The following is a 24433-nucleotide window of genomic DNA, read 5'->3' as shown; positions in this document are numbered from 1 at the left end:
TGTTCACTTTTATGGGGGTTCTCTTTGCCTTAAAAAGAGAATATATGGAAAAATCTGGATATTGAGGGTTTGAAGATCCTAGTGAATTGGGTTCTGGGAATGCAAAAGTACTATGTGAAAATTCAGAAAGAAGGCATCCAAGAAAATGTAGTTAAACCTTTTATGACTAATTATTTATTCTTTATCTACTTCTAAGTATTTGCTATTGATAACAACCCCCCAAAGCAAGATTCACTGGTATTGCCACAACATATGGGGCCTTTGCTGTATATTAATAATACTGTGGTATTTTCTTTAATGAAAGCTGAAATGATTGCTTTATTTTAACATCGGGACCTATATGTTCCCCTTGAGTTTGAGCCTTGAATGTAGACGATCAAGGATGCTATATCACAGCTGTCTCTGTTCTGATAATGACTCTCTCTGGGACATCATAATTTCTGCCTGTAATCCTTTGTTTCCTCTCAGGAGGCATTGGGTGAATTTATAGGGAGATTCTTGAGTCCAAGCATAAAAAGGATTTTTCAAATTTTTTCTTCTCCTTTTCAAGACTACCACTCCTACCATCCCTTTTCTTTCAGCTCACCTATCTTGATCTTTTATTTCTTGAGTTTCTCATATAGAGTTTGTTTCGTGTCTCTTAGCTCCTCACCTCTTTTATCTTTTAGTTTCCTTCACATTCTACTGAGTTCACTTGGTCCCAGTGCTTTTTAGTGTTTCTCAGAACCAAGCATACCCCAGTTCCTAAGTCAGAAATTTCAAGAAAAAGAGACCCAGCTTTTATATTTAGCTCCTATAATTATTATGGCTAGTTGATAATTTATGAACCAGGGAATAAAGATTATTGAGGACATATTTGCCTTCCACTAATCTCCTATCATGCTGGATACCAGCTATTTTATTTTGGCCTTGGAAAGGATGACAATATACAGGCAAGATAGATCAGAACTTTTTCTTGGTCTTTTTGTTGTTGTTGGTAATCCTTTCTTCTGTTTCCACTTCCTTCTCTTCTAGCTCTTCTTTCCTTTCTTCTTCCTTCTTTAACTCCTCTTCTCATCCCTGTTCTTCCTTCTTTTCCTTTTCCTCTCACTTTTCATGTCCTTTTTCTGAACCTCTTCCTTTTTGTTCTCCTCTCCAAATCTGACTTTCTTTCTGTTGGTCTGTTTTTATGCCCACTTACCTTTTCCATTAGCTACACAATGTAATAAAGACTTCTTTTAATTCTGTGTGAGATCAGACATTTAGGTTATCATTAAATTCTAGGCAATCTCCGTTTTTGCCCCTTCATTAAAATGCATGCTCCTTAAATTAGTTAAGAGAAATCTGCATAGTCTAGAGATGGTGAAATTCTGCAGATCTGTAAGAAGCAGGTAATTAGATAAGGTTCTTTCTAAATAGAGGTTTTTTTTTTTTTTTCCTATGAAAAGGAAGTGGATTGCCTGTTAGCACCTTCAATTGGGTAAACAGTTTTTCTCTTTCCCAAAGTTAATTAACATGTAAATACTTGTCTAGAGAAGGTAACACCTTTTTCAATTAATATATCAAGGGAACTAAAGGCACAGTTCTCTATCTCAGTGTATCCTAGTGTTCCTCCTCCTGCTCTTGATTCTTTATCTTAGGTCACCACATATACTTGAATCTTTTGCCCCCTTCCTGAGACCTCATGTCTGGAATAAGTTAGGACTACATAAAAATCATTTTATATAGAGATCTGCAGAACCCACTTCGTAAGAGGAGAAAAGTCTGTACTTTTATTATCTTTGAGCGGTTTCTAGTTGACACATTTTCTGTATAGAATTGTTCTTATTTTAATGTCATTGGTTTTAGTTGTAGTCAGTCACAGACCACAGAATTTCAAAGTTGGAGGAGCACTCAATGGCAATGTAGTGTAAACTACTTTGAAAAATGAGTCATTCTGCCAGAAAATGGCCATCCATCCTTTTCCTTAACCCCTCCTCCCCCCAGTTTACTTCATTTGTTGTGTTTCTTTCTATTTAGCCTAAATCTACATCTCTTCAGTTTCCTCTTATTGTTTTGACTTCTGCTTTCTGGGACTAAATGGAACAAAGCTAATTATATTTGCATTGAGAGCCCTTTAAATACTGAAGGACAACTCAATTTTCTTTTTGAAAGTTGCGACATTTGTGCTCCATTCCTTTGGTCTCTTTCCTATTCTTTAATAATCATTGACAGTAATGCCTACCTTATTAAGCATTAAATTAATTTTAAAGTTAGTCATATACAATCCTAGTACTATATGACTACAATTCGTGTAATCCAGCAATTTTCAAAGAATTAATTTTATAGGTCACCCAAAGGATAATGGGTTCAAGTAGCCTGTAGCATATTACAATGAAGAATTATGCAGAATACATGGTCTAAATCTATTTCAGGAAGATGTGTGACTAGAAAAGGAGGCAAGCTGATAACACAGAGAGAATAAGACAGTGGGCAATGGAAAACCATTGTCAGGAGATCCAGTGAAATGTCCTCAGCTTGTTGAGCGAACACCCAGTGGAGGATTCAAGAGACACTAGGGACAAAAGTCCGTTAAAATGACAAGATATAAGTAGTATACTCTGTGTCTTTAGATAGAGTACTGTTGTCAGTAGATTTGGGTGTTAAAATTCACTTTAGATTGCTCTGCTTCCTGAAAAGTTTCTCTTCTTAATTTTTTGCATGATATTCACATATGTTAGTTATATATTAAGCAGCCTTTGGTATGAAAATGTATTCTCCATTTTTAAGTTGGGTTCTGGGTTCTTTCCTCTTACCTTTGTTTTTATATTCAAGTTGCAAAAAATTATAATTGCTAAGAAATTATTTATTGACATAGTTCTTGATATGGTTTTTACTAATTCCTATTCACCAATGTAAAATGCCATATGTATTTGACAAGCATATTTTTGGTGCCTTAGTTCTACATAAATTATAAATGTGTATATGTCTTTGTATACACACATATATGTATATACACCTATATATACATATATATTTGTTGATGTTTTCCTTTTTTTAAACCCTCTGGAATCTAGAAATTTCCATCCATTCAAAACTTATTGCACTCTTCCTATGTGCAGAGCATTGAGAGGTTCATATAAAAGAATAAGAGAATTCTCAGTTCTCAGGGGTCTTATTACCCACTCAGTAGATTTAATAGACTGATGGGGAAATATAGAGTTAAAGAATCTGGATTCAAATCTCTGCTCATTATGTCTTTGGACACAGACTGCTTGTAACTCATTAGTTTCTTCATTTATAAAATGGAGAATTGGATTAGATGAACTTTTATCTTTTTCATTTGAAAATTATGATCATTTGGGAGATTGATCAGTCATTCATCTACTACATTCCTTAACTTCAATTCTAATACTTTCTAGTATTGAAGCTCACAAATTTGCTTGAAGACCTGAGGTTTTGTTTTTTTTTTTTTTTTTGAAATTGAGGTACTGATTAATTAACTTTGGATTTAAATCAGATCTGTACTCTCCCAACATGTCTATGAGGAAAATATATTCTTCATTAAAGATATCACAACTTCATTTTAAAATTATGAGTTACTTTTAAAAATCTATTTTATAATGACTGTTACTTAACCTAAGAACCAATGTACTAGTCTACAGGGTAGAGATCCATTGCTTAAATAAATAACTATCTCATATAGAACAAGTTGGAAATGGACTTTGAGAGATTTGACAAACATACACATGTAGCCACCTGCTGAATTCTGTGCTTATGCAAACTTCAGAATCACTGTTTCCCTCTGTTCTCTCTCTGTGTGAAATAGCAGTAGTCCTCCAGTTGAATTGTGCTTTACATCCTAAAGGATTTGAAATCTGCTTACCAAATACAGATACTGAAACCAGTTTATCTATCATTAAAGTATAGCTACCTCTGGGGTGGAACTAACAGCTGTTTAGCAGCTGTACAACAATTCTACAATGGTAAACAGGAAAGAGTAAGAAATGTGGGATAGAAGTCCTGGGAACTAAATTACATTTCTCTGTCTCTCTGTCTCTGTCTCTGTCTTTGTCTCTGTCTCTCTCTCTCTGTCTCTCTGTCTCTCTGTCTCTCTCTCTCTGTCTCTCTCTCTCTGTCTCTCTCTCTCTCTCTGTCTGTCTCTCTCTGTCTCTCTCTCTCTGTCTCTCTCTCTCTCTCTCTCTCTCTCTCTCTCTCTGTCTCTCTCTTGTCTCTCTCTCCTCCCTCTTCCTTCCCTCCCTCCCTCTTTCTCTCCCTCTTCATCCTCTCTCAGTATGTCAGTGTATGCATATCATTTGAGGGAGAATATGTATGTATGGTTGCTTGTTATTTGAGATAATAGAAAAAAAGAATAATGAAACCAGTGGGGGGGGCCAGTATTCTTTCATGGAAGGTCATCAATTAATAGCAGTAGAAATGAAGAAGAGGTGAAGAACTGGGGGGAGTAGTTAGCAAGTTAAACACAGGACCTAGCAAGGAAAACAGCTCAAACAAAAAACCTATGGCATATACAAGCTAGAGAGTAGGTTAAAATATAAAGTGTCAGGAGACTGTAAAAATAACAGTCACTTAGTGAATCATTGGACCAATTCCACATTCTTTGCCCTCCTAATAATACTCCAAGAGGCAATAAAAGCTAACTCAAGTACCACATGCCTGTTAAAGTAAGTGCTTCATGTCCAACTTCTAATTTCCCCTTTTTTTTTCATTTGTCAACTTGTCTCAACTTAAATGAGTATTATTTCCAGATCATTTTGTTTACCTGCATTTGTTTTCAGTTCTGGTGATTAGGATCCTGACTCTCTCCTTGGTTTGGATTCTCTGAAAAGGAGGAAAAAATATTCCAATCCATCTGGTTAGATGATATTTGAGTCCTAGCACCCAGGAGGTAGAACCTGGGAATAAGAAACTTGAAAGATTTCAAGACTGTTACTGTGCTGAATCAGAAAGGACACCCATTGTGGAGTTCTGAACTTGTAATATCATAGCCTTTGACAGATCTTGTGTGACATGTTTCCATCCCTGCCTCCTCCCCTTATTCTGTAACAACCTAGCAAGGTGTGCAGATATGAGGAAAGGGAGTGATGAATGCCTATCTTTAACTTGTCTATTTAAGTTGAGCCTCCTGTCCTAATCCAAATAGCTACCAGGGCATTTTGTATTATCAGATCCCCAGATAATTGTCTCTTTCCAGCTTAAAAAAATTTAACTTCTGTCCTTTGGGTTTGGGAAACGTGTTATTTGAATACAAACTATAGAACAGAAACCATATGTGAGGTGTTCTAATAAAGAACAGAACAGGTCAGCTGTCCAAAGCTTGATTGCTTAATCATCACAAGATTCTGCCATCTGTTCTCTGATGTTTCTTGCTTGATTTTTCCCCTACTTTGGTAGGTATCTTTTTTTTCTGCTTCTCTGTCCTTTAAAGTCTCTACCTCCTTATACTCTCTCCTCCTTCCATAAGTTAAATAAGAGTATTTGGCTTCTTTATGAACTTTCCTTTATTCTAGCTCAAAAATAAGTTTTAATTCTTCAAATCAGGGTCTTATATTTAAATTATACCCTAATGAATAGAATACTGGATTTGTAGCCAGAAAACCTATGTTTAGGGTTTATATGTGCTAGTTAGCATTTGTATGATAACACACAGTCACTTACCATTTTTGGATATTAGTTTCCTTTTCTGTTAAATTAAGAGATTGTATGAATGATGTCGAAGATATCTTCTAGCAAAAATGCTAAACCCATAAGTATCATAAAACTCCCTTTTTTCCCATTACAAAATAAATCTCCTCTAAATGAGGGAGGAGAGAGAGAGAGAGAGAGAGAGAGAGAGAGAGAGAGAGAGAGAGAAGAAGAAGAAGAAGAAGAAGAAGAAGAAGAAGAAGAAGAAGAAGAAGAAGAAGAAGAAGAAGAAGAAGAAGAAGAAGAAGAAGAAGAAGAAGAAGAAGAAGAAGAAGAAGAAGAAGAGGAAGAAGAAGAGAAAAGAAAGAATAGATGATGCCCTGAGACATTCCTGATAGTATCTTCAAATATTTGAAGCATTGTTATCTGGAAGAGGAGATAGATTTATACTGCATTATTCTTCTAAGGTCAAAAATAGAACTTACAGATAGCACAAAAGAAAGTGTCTCCTTAATGTAGAGAAGAGCTTTATGACAACAAAAAGTGCCACAATAAAAGAGATTAAGAACAGACTATTGGGCAAAGGAACAATATTTAAGAAGAAGCAGAGTAACTATATAGCAGGGATGTTGTTGGGGGTCAAGACACTAGGCAGGAGGTTGGACTTACTTTTATTTAGAGTTACCAGTAACACTGAGAAGTCAAGTGACTTACTGAGGAACACATAGCTAATAGGATTCAGAGACAAGAGACTCAAACCTAGGTATTCTTCAAACCTAGGTACCACTTCACAAAGTGGTAAAGGACCACTTTATTCACTACACAGAACTGCATCTCTCATGTTTGTCAATATTCCTTTTCACATATGGGATATATAGAAATGAATTATCCCAGATGTATTCTAACCACTATTAGCACTCTTGACTTAGATCTTCTTTCTGCTACAGTAGCCTGTGATTACATTTCCCGTTCTACTTTTTTTTTTTTTTTTGCATTTATCTTACTTTATAATTTCCTTTCTGGCAAGATTCCCCTTATCTTTTAAGAACTTAGCTGTTTCAATGTTGAACATTTTCCCCTTTTTTCACAGGGTACCTAGTAACCAATATGCCATATTGCTGCTCCTGCTCCCGCTCCTGCTCCCTGCAGTGGTTATCTTTGGACAGCTTCATTTCTTTTCTACTTGATCTAGTCTAGTGAGAAAGACACTGATTGTGATATCCTGGGGGCTCTAGGCTGGTATGAGATGGACGATGTTTTCATTAATTACTTCTTGTACTTTTAATTTTAGCTAATAAAGCTTGTAATGGATTGATTGAAAATGGAGAAGTTGACTAAAAATATATAGAAATACAATAATTTTTCCATAATCATCACTTATGTTTATGCAGTGAGGAAGAAAAAAATAATTCCTACACTTGAAAACGCATACTTCTAGTTCCCTGAGACTATGGCAGGCAAAGATTTTGATTAGAAACCTTGGTTATTGTTTTTGTCTTGCTGTTAGCTTCTGTTTGAGTAGGGACTTCATTAACAGAAATAGGTTTGGGGGTATCTGTTGAGTCACACTGAGTGAATAGCAAAAGAAAAGGAAAAGGAAACCAAGAATCTTAACTGACATTAGTGTAGGAAAAGAAATGGCTGCCCATTGGTAAATCAAAATGAGAACAACCATCATTTTCTCTCTATCTGTACATCTTTGACATATGTATAAAATTAATGTAATAAAATGATAATCAAAGTAAAAGTCATGGCTACTGATAGACAGTAAAGTTCTCATTATGTTTTTGGAAGCAGACAAGGTGCTGACCCAGTATCCTCAACTAATTATAGGTCAGTTAATTATATTCTGTATCCCTAAGTTATTCCTCTAATTTCAGTTTGAATTTATCACACTAGTAGTCTTCACATTTGACCTGACACATTGGGTGGTTGTGTGAAACAGCTGTTAAACAGCTGTCACTGTTTGCTTTAAAGGCAGCTCCAACTTAGTTAAGGATAAAGTGATATTTGGCAGCTAAAATTGGGTTAAGAAATAATTTATCTACAGATGTTGAAATAATGCATTTCTATATATCCCATATAGTTGATAAAGAGTAAAGTTGCAAATTTTTTTTAAGGTAATTGATTTACCTCTACATATTTTAGGTGATTAAGAAAGCATTATTTTGTTCATAAGGTGGATTAGATGGAAGGACAGGGATGGATTAACTAATTAACAAGATAAATACAAACCCATTCTCTTGTGATAGGAAAAAAAGAATGATCATTCCAAGAACATTTCATACTGATAGCAACTGTTACATTATGACTTGGGCAGGAACAAGTAGGACCAATCATAACGGGTCAAATCTAGCTGAGCAGACAAAACCTATTATGTACAAAAGATCTAAGATGAAAATCTAGAGAGGTCATTTAAGGCATATAGGACCAAAATGGTGCCCTAGCAGTAGGAAGATAGACTGATTTGAGTAGCTTGAAACTCAGAGGGTTAGAGCAGTGCTACAAAACAAGCTTGATTAATGAGAATTCTTAAACAGACATGGTGTTGGCTTTCTTCTCCCTATTATATTGTTGTTGCATATTGGTCACCCAGTCCTAGACTTACTTCAGAATAGCATTATCTTCACATATCCACACACTCCAAAATTAAATATTTCTACTGATATATGTAGTGAAATAACAAAATATCTCATATATTTAGAAATCATTCTGATGTCAGTCTCTGTTATGTAGTCAATAAGATGCTGAGCCATAAGAATAACTCTAAAACTGTACCAAAGGGATCTATTCATAGATTTTTTTTTCTGTTTTACAGGTTGATTGGTTTGTTTCAATGACTTAAAGACAACAAAGATGGGCTTAGTAAGTGTTCAAATACCATGAAACTATGAAGGAAAGCTAATTAATTGAATAACAGAATCAGGATTTTAAAATCTACAGAATAATGGGGCCAAATCTAAAAAAAATGAAATGTTGAATTCTAATAGAAATAAATATAAACTCTTAAATTTAGTTAATAAGTGAACAGTACAAATAAAACATAAGGGAGACACAAAATGACAGTAGTTTCTAGAAACAAAGAAAGTATCTTAATTTATTTTAACATTAATATAAATTAACAATTTGGAGGGTCTGCCAAAAGCTTGTATAGTATTAACTTGCTATCATAGAAATATAATGTTCAAATCAATGGACATAATAGTATCATATTTATCTGAGCTGGTCATATAACAACTGCTCTATTATGAATAATTCCAAGCACAATAATTTAAGGAAGATATTGACCAAATGGAATAAATTCAGATAAGGAAGGAAAATCATAAATGGAATTGTTGAAGGAAAGAAGCTTATGGGTAGTTTGATAATTGACTTCAAGAATTTTAAAAATTATTATATGAAAGAGAGAAAAGATTTATTTTTCTATTTCTTCACAGAGTAGACATTACAGGGAGATAGATTTTTGGCTTATCATAAAAGTGAAGTGAGTCCACTTAAAATCTCTCCATTGTTGGACTTAAGTAATATATGATTTATAACCCATCCAATATATCTTAGAAATAATTCATTTATTGAAAGGGGTACAAATTTTATGAGTTCTTAATAACTAAAGAGTTAAAAAAATTAAATCTCTGATCAGACAAAACAGTCCAAAATCCTTAAAATGGAGTTCACATTCTTTACTCTGGATGAAAAATCCTTCAGATTCTTACTCCAAATCTATGCACTTCTGTTTTATCCACAATTCCATCAAGCTTAATTAGTTAATTAGTCGACCTATAATCAATTTAAAGACGTTAATGTGGGACTAAAGACAGAAACAAAGTCAGAAGAAAAAACTATCAGATGACATGATAGAAGAAGATCAAAGATAAAAACTCTAGAAAGTAGAAATGAAAATCATAAAACATTAGCATTCTAACTGGGGGCATGTAGTAAAGGGGCAAATATTCTTACTTCCAGCTCTCCAATGGGATGGTATTTGAAAAATGAAATAATAGAACTAGTTGACATCAGAAGCCTTTATTTTTCTTTTATTCTATTATTATTATATTTGAACTCTTCGAAAATATGCCAGAAGGCAAAAAGCCCATTCCATTATCAAAGGGACATTTTTAAGTGATTTATTTTTTAAAGATATAAACAGATGGTAGTGAAAATTTATAATGTTAGCTTTCCAGTGTTGTCATAAAGTTATTGGACCTAAAGCAGTCCCTTAAACATAGCATCAAAAAGTATGTATTGAATAGAATTGAATCAAAGTGAATAAAATTCAATTGAATCAGGAGGTATTTCCTGATTCTTAATAGATTATATTTTGAGATTTCTGTGTGGGGAAAAATCAACTTGTGGCAGCTCTATCTCTTAAGGTGTTTTAGGGTGAAAGATGGTGAATTGAATGTCATTTTACACAGAAGGCCCAATTACTTATTTTCAACTTTAATTTCTCTAATTGCTTAAATGGCCTGTTACTTTTAGATCTCTAAAGTACAGAGTTTCTTGATGTATGTTATGATACATCTAAAACAAGGGAATTAATACTGGTTTCTTAATCAGTTGTCAGTTTTTGCGGTGATTATTTTTTTTTCATTTCCTAGTCTTTGTGAGTCCATTTGGGGGTTTTCTTAGCAAAGACAATGGGGTAGTTTGCCATTTCCTTCTTCAGATCATTTTACAGATGAGGAAATTGGGGCAAACAGGGTTAAGCAACTCACCCAGATTCACACAGATAGTAAGTGTTAGATTTTAACCCATGAAAATTAAGCTTCCTGATTCTAGGACTGGCACTTTATCCATTGCACCTATTTTTCTCATTAGAGCACCCAGATTCAAATCCTGACTCTGCTACTTATTGCTTAGCCTTGTATAACCTTGGATAAGTAACCTTTCTTTGTTCATGCTTAATAAAGATTTTATTTCTTAGTATAACAAATTGAGATTTCATTTGATGATCTTTAAGATACCAGTTTAATAATTCTATGTATATTATGGTTGAATTTATTTTATGCTTGCATGGATGAATGTATAGTGCAGTTATCCCTTCCACACTGTGTGGAGTTAGGGGTTCCCCTGCAATCTGAAAAATTTGCATAATATTTTTGGCTCTCCCTTTATAGCAGAGGTCTTATTTTTTCTTTTTCTTTTATGGAGTGTTTATAGTACCTTATTGTAAAAATTGGGATAAATATTTGGTCATAGGCTCTATGTCATCTGCTGGCTTTTCCACGTCATCTGCGGCTTCTGCAAATGTTCCCCAAAATTCCCATTTAATTTCTTATGCCTACCCTCAACATATTAAACTGTGATGGAGAAAGTTGCAATATGGAAAGGATAACTGTACTCACATATTAAATTGAACTAAATGGTAACTGACATATAGCACTGAAAGAAAAGTAGCATGTGTAATGGATGGGGAACTGGTCCTGGATTCAAAATTATCTGGACTAATTCCAAAATAGACTGCTAGACAGAGAATTTATTGCCTATGATTCAGTCACTGTGCAAAGTTTATAAGATATAGAAACAGGTAAATAAGACAGTTCTTGTCCTCAAAGAACTTAAATTCTAATAGGGGAACATAAAACAAAAAAGAGGAGCTGGAAAGCAAGGAGAAGGAAAGAAAGGAGCAGCATGAGGAGGATAAAGCATTCAATGTCAAAGTGGAACAGACCAGAGAATAAGTCAGAATAAATAGAATAAAGAATAGAATAAAGTAGACTGAGAAAAAATAGTGACCTCTCAGTATCCATAGCTCCAGAGAAAATAATAACCTTCAAAGGCAGAAGTTCTTGAAGAGGAATTTTCTTTAGAGATAATATTGCAGGTCCAATAAAACCAAAGTAAACAAAAAATACTGTAAGTTTTGCAAAGTGGTTTGCATAGATTATCTCAAATGTTTCTCACTACAGCTTGATCTATCTCCATTTTACAAAGGAGTTTACTGGGAGATCAGAGAAGTTAATAGGTGTATCCTTAGAAACATATCAGATAAATGGTAGAGGCAGGGGTTAAAAGCCAGTTCTGAGTAAAGTGAAATTTCTAAAACACCACACTACTTCATTTTCTTTTGGACCCAAGATTATTATTATAGTATGATAACAGTACTGTGAATGATGACAGCAAGAAGATTTTTTTCTAAGTAACTGTACATATTTCCCAGTGTTATATAATCTTATTGGTAAGTGGCATTTCACTCAATCTATTTGTTATATTTTTCAAAAATTATTTTTGGTATCCTTCAGATTTTTATTCAGGTAGTTAAGAGGCTAAATTCAAAGTGAGGAAAAAATCCTGATTATATTAATGAAGTAGAAACAAATAAGAAGACTCAGTAGTTCTTAGTTATTGCAAGCTTAAAAAGGATTAAACTAAGCTATATACAGGACCAGGAGATCATTATATACTTCAACAACAATACTATATGATGACCAGTTCTGATGGACCTGGCCATCCTCAGCAACGAGATCAACCAAAACATTTCCAATGGAGCAATAATGAACCAAACCAGCTACGCCCAGAGAAAGAACTCTGGGAGATGACTAAAAACCATTACATTGAATTCCCAATCCCTATATTTATGCCCACATGCATTTTTGATTTCCTTCACAAGCTAATTGTACAATATTTCCGAGTCTGATTCTTTTTGTACAGCAAAATAACGTTTTGGTCATGTATACTTATTGTGTATCTAATTTATATTTTAATATATTTAACATCTACCGGTCATCCTGCCCATCTGGGGGAGGGGGTGGGGTGTAAGAGGTGAAAAATTGGAACAAGAGGTTTGGCAATTGTTAATGCTGTAAAGTTACCCATGCATATATCCTGTAAATAAAAGGCTATTAAATAAAAAAAAAATAAACTAAGCTATATAGAACTAAGTTATGAAGCTTCATTGACAGAACATCAGATTTCAGTATCAAGGCTTCTTGAGACCCATACTTTTCTAGTCTTGTAGATTTGTTTCAAGCCTTTATATTTTTAAGTAGAGCAGATGAAATGCTATGGTGAAATGCACAGATGAGATCTGACTGAGCATCAGCCTCTGATCTTTGTGAACATTTAAAGTGCTTTGGCTTTCCTCCTTATAGTAAGGAATTAGGAATAACTTGTCTTTATTCTTACCAACAATCTACCTTGCTCTGGTGCCCAATTCTTCAGATCAGTCATATAGAAATAATGAGTGAAGCAGCCATATAGTAAGTAGATGTTTCTCTTTAACTAAGTCTGTGTTTTCTTTTCTTTCTTTTTTTTTTAAAGAGCTTTATATTTTCAAAGCATATGCAAAGATAATTTTTCAACGTTGACCCTTGCAAAACCTTGTGTTCCAAATTTTCCCTTCCTTCCCCCCCATTCCCTCCCCTAGATGCCAAGTAATCCAATATATGTTAAACATGTTAAATATGTTAAATCCAATATTTATTAGATTACATTTACATTACATTATTACATATTTATACAATTATTGATGCACAAGAAAAATCAGATCAAAAAGGAAAAAAATGGGGAAAAAAACACAAAATAGGCAAACAACAACAAAAAGAGTGAAAATGCTATGTTGTGGTCCACATTCAGTTCCCACAATACTCTCTCTGGGTGTAGATGGCTCTCTTCATCACAAGATCTTTGGAACTGGCCTCAATCATCTCACTATTAAAAAGAGCTACATCCATCAGAATTGACCATCATATAATCTTGTTGCTGTGTACAATGTTCTCTTGATTCTACTCCACTCAGCATCAGTTCATGTAAGTTTCTCCAGGCCTTTCTGAAATCATCCTGCTGGTCATTTCTTACAGAACAATCATATCCCATAACATTCATATACCATAAATTATTCAGCAATCCTCCAACTGATGAACATCCACTTAGTTTCCAGTTTCTGGCCACTACAAACAGGGCTACCACAAACATTCTTTCACAGACAGGTCCCTTTCCCTTCCCCAAGATCTCTTTGGGCTATAAGCCCAGTAGAAACACTGCTGGATCAAAGGGTATGCACAGTTTGATAACTTTTTGAGCATAGTTCCAAATCACTCTCCAGAATGGCTGGATTAGTTTACAATTCCATCAACAATGTATCAGTGTCCCAGTTTTCTCACATCAGCTCCAACATTCATCATTTTCTTTTCCTGTCATGTTAGCCAATCTGACAGGTGTGTAGTGGTTAGGTCTATGTTTTCATTGGGTCGGAGAATCTTCGCTGAGGAACCCCATTTGCCAACATGCATTCCTTGAGAGTTGTTTGGAATTTTCTGTCATTTTCTCAGTGTGATGTGGGCCCAGATTTTCTGAACTCTAAGGATGATGTCCTAGGTAATTCTGCCTTTTGTGTAGTAGATGTGCACCATAAATATGAATTCCCTTTCAGTCTCTATAACACTTTGTCTCTTTCTTTTTCCCTCTCCCTCTTTCCCTCCCTCCCTTCATCCTTCTTTCTTTTAGGCTCTCTTTCTTCCCTCATTTCTCCCTATTACTCACTTTCTGTCTCTGTCTGTCTCTCTTCCTCCCCCCTTCTTCTTTTTCTCCTTTTTTTCCTTTTCTCTCTCCTTCTCTTGATTCTTCTCTCTGACTATTCTGTTTTTATCTGTCTTTGTCTCGGTCTCTATCTCTGTCTCTGTGTCTAGACGTCTATCTGTGTCTCTCTTTTTCTCCTAATCCATTTTTCTCTTTTACTCTTCATTTCTTTTCACTTTCCTTTTTCTTTCCTTTTATGCCCACCTCCATAATTTTATTGCTGTGTATGTTTTTAGGTTAACTTCTAAAACTTCAACTCACATATATAATGTCCTGGAAAGAAAACTAAATTCAAATCCCAGTTTTACTGCTTCTTATTTGTATCATCTTGGGAAAGTTATTTCACTTCTCTAGGCTTAATTTCCTCATCTGTGTAAAGAGAGCACTGGATTGGTTTTTAAGAACCCTTCCAGCTCCAACATAATTTGCAGGAGGGTAAGGTAGTATGAGGTGCTGATGAATGGCTGAATCCTGAACTAGAGAGTGTTTTTAAAAATAACAAAAAACAACAACAAAATGAATAAGATTGTTAACGCTTGTGGTCTCAGCTAAAATGGTTATTAAATGACTTCTTAGGGAATACTTCAATATGCACTACATTTTAAATATGGATTACATTTGAAAACTACCTTCCTTTTTTCCTTGATGAGTCTGATTTTAGTGAATAGCAGGGGAGTGAAGGCTGATGCTGCTTTTTGATGAAGAACAATTACTGCTATCAGGCATCACTATCTTCCTCAGTGTGCTTCATTTAACAATAAATGGTATTCAGGGGAGGTGGCTAGTATGTTGTAAACACATGGGTATGGATAGACAGACTACAGAATGATCGGACACTAGCACAAAGAAGACATAACTGAATTACCCTACTGCTGGCTATGCAATAGTCCAGCATATTTAAAAATGATGTGAGAACGAAGCTCACAAAAGAAAGCTTTATCCCTCCAGGCTTATTGCATGGATTCTGATGAGAAGGTTGTAGGTAGCAATTTGTTTTAATGATTGATTTCACTAATACTCAGTTACAATTGGACTCCTCTGGAAGTCTATATAAGATCTGCACACATGGAAAATGAACTCATTAGGATCAATGCTGTTATGTGATAAATACAAACCAGAGGCATCCAGGTGGTAAAATACCTTCTTTCTCTTCAGGCCATGGGAAATGGCATTTAAAAACATGAATTAAATCAGAGGAAGACTGGCATAAGATGTTGTGGCAAATCATTTATTAAAATAGATATGTTATTGATAATGATATCTTAAAGGCTTCAGATCATTTTTTTAACTTTGGTTTAAGGACCTAGCAAGAGGTCCCTAGATAGATTTCAAGGTATTTTTGAACTTAAATGAGAAACTGTCACTAATTAACTAAATTTTAACCTTTTCTTAGTATGAATCATTTTTTAAAAATGTATATTCTCTGCAAATATGTTTAGAAGAATTGCACATGCTTAACCTATATCAGATTGCTTGCTATCTTGGAGAGAGAGGGAAGTGGAGGGGAGGGAGAAAAATTTGGAACACAAGGTTTTACAAAAGTGAATGTTGAAAATTATTTTTCCATGTATTTGGAAAAATAAAATACAATTTAAAAAAAGAATGCTGCATATGATTCCCCAATTGAAAGTGGTTAAAAGATATGAACAAGTATTTTTCAGATGAAGTAAAATCTATCTGTAGTAATATGAAAAAATGCTCTAAATCACTATTAATTAGAGAAATGTGAATTAAACAATTGTAAGTAACACCTCAAAAATCATATATTCTGAGAACGGGTCCCTAGGCTTCATCTGATTTCCAAGCAATAGCAGTAGCAGCAACAGCAGTAACAGCAGGTTTAGAAGCCTTATTTTTGGTGAATGTTGTCTTAAGACCTAACAATAAACAAACAGACATATATGACCCCTGTGAGGTAAGTGGTTTAAATATAATTATACCTACTTTACTGAGCAGAAAACTTAGTCTCGGAATGATAAATTGACTCCTGATTATAGTGGAAAGATCATTGAAGTTGTAAGTAAGGGATCTAGGTTTGAATACTGATTCTGCTAGCCCTTAGTTCCTTATTTATAAATTGGTTGAAAAAGTTGAACTAAATTATTTCTTATGTCCCTTCCAGTTCAAAATCTTATAAGTTGATGAGATTCCTATAGCACTTATTACATCTGGGACTTGAATTCAGATCTCTTCTCACTCTCTTGAAGCTAGAAAGGCAAGTGTGGAAAGGAAGCGGAGAAAAGTGTAATTGGGGAATCCACCACCCCACTCCACCCCAAAAGTATTGAAAAAAATTTGTATTCCATATACTTCAGTGGCCAAGACTGAGATCATTCTCAAAAAGTTTCTCTTCTAGTGCAATGTGTCAAAAATACCCTTGATGCTTCCCTGGCCTCCAATTCCCATTCAGAAGGCATTCACTGATGTACCTATATATAAAGAGAAATATAGACAATTAGAAGCGACAATTTCTTCCTCTCTGACTCCAACTTAGTTTCTGTTTCCTGACCAATTAACACTCAATAAAATGAGAAACTATAATGGTTTAGGCTGAATTGAGCTTCATCTTTCAATGTCTTAAAGATGTTTTATGTTTCATGAAGTCTTGGAAGTAGCTATTAATTCTTTGTAGTCATTCTTTCAAAAGGTAACAGAATTTCTTAATTACAACACCTTTCAAGTTAGGCTCAAGGGCCTCTTCAACCTCTTGGGTCCCACACTTCAAAAATGTCACTTGAGTAAGAATTGTGCTTCCAACAACCAGGATCACATGGAGTCAGAGATAGAACTTGAACCCAAGTCTTGATTCCAAGAATAGGAATATTGGAATAGTACTCTTTACCACCCTTCTCAATTAGACTATATTCTTTTTCAATGTATTTGAGGGAAGAAGAGACAAGAGGAAGGACAGAACAATTTGGCCTCTTGTTGTTATTATTTTTATGTTTTTTCTCTCTTGTGTCCAAGTCTCTATGCATACATTTGAAGTCTTCTTGGCAGAGATATTAGAGTGATTCGCCATTTCTTTCTTCAGCTTATTTTACAGATGAGGAAACTGAGGCAAACAGGGTTAAGTGACTTGCCCAAGGTCACACAGCTAGTAAGTGTCTGATGCTAGAAGCTAAATCCTTCTGACTTCATGTTTGGTGTTTTATCCACTGTGCCACCTAGCTGCCCAAATCTGATCTCTATGCCAGGTTAAAATATTAAGAATTGTATCAGATAGGACATTATGGTGTGTTAGAGTTTTGCAGAAGTTTTGGGTAGTTTCTGTTTCTAGGTGGCTTATGTCTAACATCATAGTTTTCCAATGTCACCAATACTGAAACCAGTCTTTAGCAGATTATAGAAATGACATAACTCTGAGATACCACTACACACCTGTCAGATTGGCTAGAATGACAGAGAAAGATAGTGCGGAATGTTGGAGGGGATGTGGGGAAACAGGGACACTAATACATTGTTGGTGGAATTGTGGATACATCCAGCCATTCTGGAGAGCAATTTGGAACTATGCTCAAAAAGTTATCAAACTGTGCATATCCTTTGATCCAGCAGTGTCTTTACTGGGCTTATATCCCAAAGAGATACTAAAGAAAGGAAAGAGACCTGTATGTACCAAAATGTTTGTGGCATCCCTGTTTGTAGTGGCCAGAAACTGGAAACTGAGTGGATGCCCATCAATTGGAGAATGGCTGAATAAATTGTGGTATATGAATGTTATGGAATATTATTGTTCTGTAAGAAATGACCAGCAGGATGACTTCAGAAAGGCCTGGAGAGACTTACATGAACTCATGCTGAGTGAAATGAGCAGAACCAGGAGATCATTATACACTTCAACAACATATTGTTGTTGGATGAGGATGTATTCTGATGGAAGTGGATTTCTTCAACAAAGAGAAGATCTAATTCAGTTTCAATTGATCAATGTTGAATAGAAGCAGCTACACCCAAAGAAAGAACACTGGGAAATGAATGTAAACCGTTTGCACTTTTGTTTTTCTTCCTGGGTTATTTTTACCTTCTGAATCCAATTCTTCCTGTGCAACAAGAGAACTGTTTGGTTCTGCACACATATATTGTATCTAGGATATACTGTGACATATTTAACATGTATAGGACTGCTTGTTATCTGGGGGAGGGGGTGGAAGGAAGAAGGGGAAAAGTCAGAACAAAAGTGAGTGCAAGGGATAATGCTGTAAAAACTTACCCAGGCATGGATTCTGTCAATAAAAAGTTATAATTATGAAAAAAAGAAAAATTACTCATGCATTTGTTTTTTAAATAAAAAAACTTTAACCAATAAATAAATAAATAAAAATAATTGTTCCCAGCAAAAGAAAAAAAAAAAAAAGAAATGACATAGTAACTCCTAAAAATCTTCCTTAATTGGAACTGTCCAAAAGTAGAATGGGATGCCTTGAGAGGTTATGGATTCTACTCCTTTAGAGGACTTTAAGTAGGGATGGATAAACAGGAAGTTTAGTAGGTAGATTGGTAAATAAGTTGAGGGATAAGTAGAAAGGTATGTAAATATAGGAATAAACTGATAAGGAGATGCATTGATAATAGACAGAAAGACAGACATATATAGATGGACAAACAGAAAGACAGAGACAGACATAGTAGGTATAGGTGGATGGATAGACAGACAGACATATACAGACAAACATATAGACACAGCATTTATTAAGCATACTGTCAAGCTCTGGAAATATAGATATTAGAAAATAAGGAGCTTATATTCTAATCATTTTAATAAAGAAAAACAAAACATAGAAAGGAGTTTAAAAACTGGGGAAGGCTGGAAGGTAGCAAAATTAGAGGAAAAGAAGATATGGGAAAGGAAAGTTGTTATAGAGGAAGAAAAACAGCACAGAGAGTGAGTTGAACTGGAAATGAAATGAGCATCCTTGCCCACTTGGAAATGCCTCTTTGCTTGGGGGGCTGCTCTCTTGATTGGTCAATGGGTTCACCATTTCAACCATGGCCCCAGCCATGCTTGCTTTACTGTCAGATTGACTCAGTCTCTGAACTGTTCCCTACTCTTCCTCACCAAATTAACTCTCAGTTCCTAGAGACTGCTTCTTTACTTGTTAGATCCACTACAAAGGGGCTATATTGTACTACAAAACCACAGAGCTCCCATTCAGCTCTAACTCCTATGTCAGTGAAATGATCTTATATTTGAAAATTGCTTTATATATATGATATTATTTTATTACCACAACAACCCTGTGAGGTAGATATTATTATAACTCCTATTTTACAGATGCGGAAACTGAACCTCAGATAAATAAAATGATTTTCCCGATGACATGATTAAGCAAGTGTCTGAACCTGGAAGGTTCAAACCCAATTTTTCTTGACTCCAGGTCTAACCCTCTACCTACTGTGTCACTTAGAATCATTGCACATGCATTGATGGTTATGATGGCTTCTCTTCTCAATGCTAACTCACAAGATGGGTGTGAAGGAGTGGGGTAGGGCGTGGTTACTATCTTTTTAAGAACCTCTTCCAACTAGACCTCTCTTTCCCTTCCCTGGCCTGTAAAGCAGGCTCTCTGAACTCTTAGGTCCCCTAGGAGATGCTGCAGCAGAATTCCCTCCCAGACAAGCATTATCTTGACACTTTGACACCAGCTTAGTGAGAGGCAAAAGGCTGGCAGCAAGCCCAATCATCAGGCCCATCAGAATCAAACTATATTTTCTGAGCAGCTGTCGATAGAGTGTGCATGAGATTATTATTGTTTGCAGAAGCTTTATTGATCGTGGCTTTTTGAAGCTCAGAAATCTGTTTACGGCCACCTATAAAAATGAACAGCCACTTCTTTTACTGAAGGTTAACACAGTGTGTTTATTTAATTGAATGGAAATGGCTTTGTGTTCTCAGAATGTCATTGTTAATAAATTTTCAAGGGACTCAAGATGTGGCTCGTATCTGGGGCTTAGGGACAGTTAAATTGGAGTGTGTGTGTGTGGAGGCCAGGAATAAAAAGGAAAAAAAAAAAGTAATTGGATAGGATTATGGTACAAACTTCTCTTCATGGGGAAATTATCTGTTTGAAGTTGTTCCCTGTCAGTGATGAAGTTCTCTCCCCTGGGAATTCTATCCTTCAAATAGTCCAATGGATTAATCCTCACAAATATTTCAGGTGACACTTTGATGTTTATTTCATAATCGTTTTATAGTCCAGTCATTTTTGATTATTTTATTGTTCTGACTCTTTGTGATCCCCCTTGGGATTTTCTTGGCAAATATCATGGAGTGGTTTCCCATTTCCTTCTCCAGCTCATTTTGCAGATGAGGAAACTGAGGCAAACAGGATTTAATGACTTGTTCAGAGACACACAGCTAGTAAATTGCCTGAGGTCAGATTTGAACTCAGAAAATGAATCTCACTGACTCAAGACCCAATACTCTAACCACTGTGCCACCTAGCTGCACCCCTCTTTTTAAAATCATATTTTGTTACTCTTATTTCTTTGGGAGGTATTATGATATAGTAGGGGTGGAGGGCAGAGGAAGGGAAGTGAGTAGAATTGACTCCAAAATCGAAAGACCTGGATTCAAATTCCATCAAATCTTACTACTTGAGGCAAATCACTTAACTACTTTAAATTCAACTGCTTTTTCTGAAAAAAAATGAGGGAACTGAAAGAGATGGCTCCTGATTCCTTCTAGCTCTAATTCTGGAATGAGTGAATGAATGGAACATTTCATTAAATGTTTACTATGTGAAAAGTTGGAGAAGAAAATGGCATCCCACTTAGTATCTTTGCCACAAAAACCCCAAATGGGTCACAAGGAGTCAGATAGGACTGAAACCACTGACCAGCAAAAATATGTGCCAAATTTTCAAGTAAAGCAATGCAGGTTCTTTCCTGCTCTCAAGAAGCTCATGTTCTAATGTGAGCAAACTGCACAAAGGGGAAGATTTCACTTACAAGTTAAATGGAAGATAGATACTAATGTCACTTTTTCCCCTTGTCTTTTCTACCAATAGAATCATATCAGTTTCTAATATTGAATCATCTGACAGTTCCAAGGACTTTGGTGCAAAAATAATTCTTACGAGGAGAAATCTCCAGGGAACCATAAATGAATTATCACTGTTTACCCTGAAGACTTAGGGACATAATGCCAGCCAAGTTACTTGAAGGGCTGTCATTTGGAAAAGGAGACTTTAGATTTGTTCTTTTTGGTCTCAAAGGGCAAAAAAGGAAAAAAAAAAAAACAATTGCAAATTGCAAAGTAGAAAATTTAACTTTGATATCAGGAAAAAACAAACTTTCTAACAGTTGGGGTTATCCCCAAATGGAATAGGCTGCCTAAATATTGTGATAGATTCCCCCTCATTAGACATCTTGAAGCAGAAACTGAATGACCACTTGTTTGTATGTGAGGATTCTTTTAGGATATGGATTGAATTAGATATCACTTTCTGTGATTCTATGATATTAAGGAACAACTGAATGGTACAGTAAATAGACTTCTAAGCCTAGACTCAGGAAGATGAGCTCAAATCTGGTTTCAGACACTTACTAGTTGTATGATATTGGGCTAATAGTCACTTTACTTTTACTTACCTCAATTTTCTTATCTGTAAAATAGGGATAATAGCACTTAACTCCTCAGATTGTTAGGGGAATCAAATGAGATGTTAATTGCAGAGTGCTTAGTGAAATACCTATCACATACATAGTAAGTGCTATATAAATGTTATTATTATGATTATTTATTATTATTACTATTGGTACTATTTTCTACACTTGATTTTGACAGCCACAAGTTTCTGCCAATTATATAATGTCCTTAGATAATTTGATCTCTTCAGTTACCAAGTATGAACAAATCTCTTTTTCTACTTTGTTAAATTGGAGTAGTATAAGGTTGAGACAGGATGAATGTTAGTAGTAGTTGTTGTTATTATTATTATTATTGCTAATGCTATTTTCTATATTTGATTTTGCCAGCCCCAAATTTTTTTTGCCAATTCTTTAATATCCTTAGGTAATTTGATCTCTTTAGTTATCAAGCATGGACAAATCTTTTTTACACTTTGTTAAGTTGGAGTGGTATAAGGATAAGGGGGAGGATTCCCTCCACAAAATTATGATTCTATAGATTTCAATAGAAAAAATATTCATACTTATAATTTTAAACTTCCTATCTCTCCTAAGATTTAACATTGTGTTCTTTATATATAGTAGTTGCTTTTTAAAAATTCTTACAAAGTTATTGATGTGATAATGACATAAAAACAACATAGTACAGTGAGAAACAATGTTGGGTTTGAAGTTAAAATGTATTAACTCAAACCCTGATTTAGTAACTTATTACCTATTTGATCTAAGATAAGTTATTTTTATCATTCTGACCTTAGCTTCCTCCTCTATAGAATGAAGATTTTAGGCTAGATGATCTCTGACATCATCCTTTCACTTTAAATGTGTGAGTCCATTAACATATAGATCAAATCATGTGGCTGTATTTTCACCCAACTACCCTCACCCCACTTTAGATTTTGTCCTGAGATAATTAAATCCATGCTACCCTTACCACTCACCATCTTTGTGACAACATACATGATTGCCTTTGATTGCCTTCTAAGGCTACTGCTCATCCATTATGATGTAAACTTCTTGGTGACAGAGATTCTTTCACATTTATATAAGTATATTCAGTGCCTAGCACAGTACTTGGTAAATTGTAAGCACTCAAATACTTTTCATTCATTCATTCATACATGCTATATGTATTCATTAATTCATTTATTTATGTTATCAATAATGAGAACTGTTTCCTCATATTCCTAAAACAGGGCACAAAACAAAAATCATTGCAGGTGAAATTAACACCATAGGAGAAGAAAATGTCTAACTTGATTGTTCTCATTTGTAGGGCTTCTGTTTGCTCTGAATATAGAAGAAAGGAAATTTAAGGCAGAGAGTTGGGAAAAACTCTAGAAATTCTCAGCAAAGAGAGACTCCATGATATTGCATAAAATTCACTTGAATATTTTCCCTTTAAAATGTCAAAATGGGGCAACTGTGGCACAATGGATAGAGCACCAGCGCTGAAGTCAAGAGGACCTGAGTTCAAATCGGATCTCAGACAATTAACACTTCCTAGCTTTGTGACCCTGGACAAGTCACTTAACTTCATTGCCTCAGCAAAAAAAAAAAAAAAAAAAATGTCAAAATTATTTGGAAATATCTGAATTACTAGATTTTTCTCTTTTCTCCCTCTTTTTAAAACTTAGATAAAAATCTGAGCTCTTACTTTTTATTTTTCTCTCTCATTACACAGTTATAACCAAATTGTTTTCCTCGGTTTGTTTGCAATTTGCTATGCTCTTCCAATTTCAACACTTTTCCTAGAAAAATCAAGCTATAGGTTTTGAAACTTACTCTGCCAGACTTACATAAAAGAAGTAGGAATGCCTAGACTAGAGGAACAAGGTCTTAGTGGGGAGCATGATAGCTTGCTGTCTTCATACACCGGAAGAGCTTTCATGTGGAAAAGAGGAATTAGACTTGTTTTATTTGGCCCCAAAAGGTAGAATTAGAAGCAAGAAGTAGAAGATGAGAAGTAGACTTGGGCTTGATAGAAGAGAAAAAGAAAAAAAAATCCTAAAATTCCAGCCATCCAGTAATATAACAGACCACTACAGGAGGGTAAGTGGTTTCCCTTTCCCTCTCACTAGAGGTTGTCAAGTAAAGATTGAATGACCTCTTGTCAGCTCTCCTGTAGAGGAGATACCTTAGTCAAGGTACAGTTTGGACCTAATAGTCTCTGAGACTACTTGTAATCCTAAAGTTCTATGATTGTGATCTTCAAATTTTTGAAAGTCTGTGCTTTGGAAAGCGACTTAAACTTGATTTACTTGGTTCAAGAGAGCAGAATAAGTATGACATCATAAGCTAATGATACTTATTAGATAGATATATCAGAGAGAAAGAATTCTGTTCCACCTAAGAAAAAAATTTCTAAGGTAAAGGTATCCAAAAGTAGGTGGTTCATTGTAAATTCCTAATCAATAAATTCTTTGTAAAGAGGGTGAATGATCAACTGTTATAAAATTTACTTTAAATGGCAACTAATTAGGTGATTCTAGCCCTAAAATTCTATATTTCTTAGTTCAGAAGATACTATCCAAATATGAAAGATTGATGTATAGATTCAATTGTAAGGAATAAGTTAATGTTTAAATGTTATTTGTCTTAAATTTAAGTGAATGTCCCAAATTGTATTCCTTCCTTCATTCATTACTTCCTTTCTTCTTTCCTTCTTTCTTTCCCTTCT

General features: G+C 34.9%; 1 protein-coding gene and 1 long non-coding RNA gene across 6 annotated transcripts in view; one reads left to right on the top strand and one right to left on the bottom strand.

Annotated features, from left to right (window-relative positions):
- NRXN3 (neurexin 3) overlaps window positions 1-24433 on the top strand; it is a 2051432-nt gene that overhangs the window by 1482176 nt on the left and 544823 nt on the right. The gene's annotated exons all lie outside the window — the stretch shown is intronic.
- Window positions 457-22748, bottom strand: LOC116421024. The gene is made up of 3 exons (XR_004231367.1): window positions 22507-22748; window positions 4742-4800; window positions 457-1192 (listed from the first exon to the last, which is right to left on the bottom strand). It is a non-coding gene; the product is annotated as an uncharacterized LOC116421024 (long non-coding RNA).

The sequence above is a fragment of the Sarcophilus harrisii genome, chromosome 2 (genome assembly GCF_902635505.1).
Source record: "Sarcophilus harrisii chromosome 2, mSarHar1.11, whole genome shotgun sequence".
NCBI lineage: Eukaryota > Metazoa > Chordata > Mammalia > Dasyuromorphia > Dasyuridae > Sarcophilus > Sarcophilus harrisii.
Note: the sequence above shows the minus strand (reverse complement) of the source record. Positions and strands in the feature narration are given on the sequence as shown.